The following is a 2,331-nucleotide window of genomic DNA, read 5'->3' as shown; positions in this document are numbered from 1 at the left end:
TTGAAAAAACCATAGGGCGAAAGAGGAAACTTTCTGATCTTTGGTCTCAAATAACGTATAAGTAGTAAGGTACATGCCCTTGACCCAGTACTTCCTGGTATATATTTACATGTCTACTTCCTTCTCTTAAGAAAGCAGCCTACCAGGTCAAAGTGCTGACTGTTAACCCAAAGGAAGGCTGTTTGCATCCTTTGAGAGTCAGCAGTGGGCGTCGGTAAAGATTGACAGCTGTATAGATGTTATGGGGCAGTTCCATTCTGTCTTATAGGATTGCTATGCGTTGGGCCCAAAGGCCATGGGGTTGGGTTTGCTTTATATCAAGAAATAGGTAATGCCTTACCAAGAATGTAAACTAACCAGTTTGTTCAGTTAGTTGGTTTTTTTTGTTTCTTTTTGCTAATATAATGAAAAGGAACAGAGCGTAAATGTCCTCCTTCGTTTTGTTTACCTTAAAATAGGTATTTCTACATAAGCATTTAGAAATACACTGAATAAGCCATTTTATTAAAAAGTACTAAAGAACAGCCATTTCATTACAAAGAACTAAAGAAGTTGGCCTCAGAAAGCTGCCTCTGATATCTAACCTGCCACAGCAAACTCGGCTCTGATGAAGGGAATAGTTTTATTGCCAAGCTGCTGCATTCGGATTCCTGTAACTTCCTGACTCGGATAGTCTTGGAACTAAAAATATCTCAGATTATTCTCCCAAAGATAATGTTAGGAAACGTACATTAGAGTCCTGTTCCCGGTGTCTGTAAGTCTGAGCAGCTGAGGCGTGGAGAAAGGAGAGATAGGGTTTACTGTGGGATTGTTCTGCCCACGCTGTTTTTCTCTTTGCCAAATAATCATTCTTTGTTCAACAAATATGTAGAAAATGTCCATCAGGTGGATTTTTCTGAGATGCCAAGCGTACAAAGCAGGGAAGACAGAACCTCAGATGGAAACATGCTTTTGAAGAAGGAGTGGGTGATGGGACGGTGGGAGGGAAGCCACTGAGAGGCAGTCATGTCATTTCTTCGTGATTTTCTTAGACTTAATTCCCTGACCGATATCTGAAATTTGGGGAGAGGGGAGGGGGGTCATTGTGGTTAGCTGCCATTGAGTCCACTCTAATTCACCCCACGTGTGCAGAACTCTGCTCTCAAGGCTGTGTGATATTTCCCGTTCTGTCTTTTCACACTGCTGCGTGAGTTCAAAGTGCCAACTTTCAGCTTGTCCTAGACAGCTTAACCATTTGCACCACCCCTCTCCTGCCAACCTCCCTGCTTTTTGCATGGGTTATATGTCTCCCCTTTGGAGCTCTCTTCCCTGAGCACTCTTCCACAATAGGACTGTGACTGTCCTTCCTGCCAGCAGTTATTACAACTTGCACTTATTAATTCACTTGTCCTTTTCCCTAGGTACTGATTTTGATGTGTTTCTACAAGTTTATAAGGTGTGTCTGAGTCTGGGTGTCTTGTCTACATTTTTATGTGTAGCACTTTCCATAGTGGCTATAACACAATGAATGTTACATTGGTGCTTGCCATGGTGCAGATGCTTGAAATGTATTGTTGTTGTCAGGTACCAGTGAGCCATGCCAACTCATGGTGAGTGACCTTACGTACAACAGAACAAAACACTGCAGTGTCGTGCACCGTCTTCACAATTGTTGCCGTGTTTGGGCCCATTGTTGTAGCCAATACAGCAGTCCCTCTTCCTGAGGATCTTTCTGCTTAGCTCTTACCTTCGACCTCATGAAAAATGTTGTCCTTCTCCAAAGCTCCTAATAACCTGTCCAAAGTACACGAGGCTAAGTGTCACCATCCTTGCTTCCAAGGAGCATTCTGGCTGTACTTCTTCCAGTATACATTGGTTTGTTCTGGCAGTCCATCGTACTTACAACGTTCCTCATGAACACCATAATTCAAATGCATCGAATTCTTTCTGGCATCTTCCTTTTTCCTTTTGTCTAGCTTTCACACGCATATGAAACAATTGAAAATACTATTGTTTGGGCCAAGCAAACCTGTCTTCCAAGTGACATTGTAGCACTTTAATACCTTTAAGAGGTTTTGTGCAGCACGTTTGCCCAATGCAAAGTGCTGAGCATGAAGGTTGAATGTTTTATAACATATCATTTCATCTTTATTGAGACACAGAGACTATTAATAGGACCATGTTACCAATGAGCAAACCGAAACTTAAAGAAGCTACGTGACTTGCTTTTGTCACAGGACGGGAAACTCATGTTGCTAGGATGGATCACCATCCAGAGCCCAGCTCTGACTTGTCTGAAGACCCCTCATGCAACCACAGCCTCTGGGGAACTGGAATGGAGCACACTGAGGG

The sequence above is a fragment of the Echinops telfairi genome, unplaced genomic scaffold, assembly GCF_000313985.2.
Source record: "Echinops telfairi isolate 266 unplaced genomic scaffold, ASM31398v2 ScPeMD7_1;HRSCAF=3_0, whole genome shotgun sequence".
Classification (NCBI taxonomy): domain Eukaryota; kingdom Metazoa; phylum Chordata; class Mammalia; order Afrosoricida; family Tenrecidae; genus Echinops; species Echinops telfairi.
Note: the sequence above shows the minus strand (reverse complement) of the source record.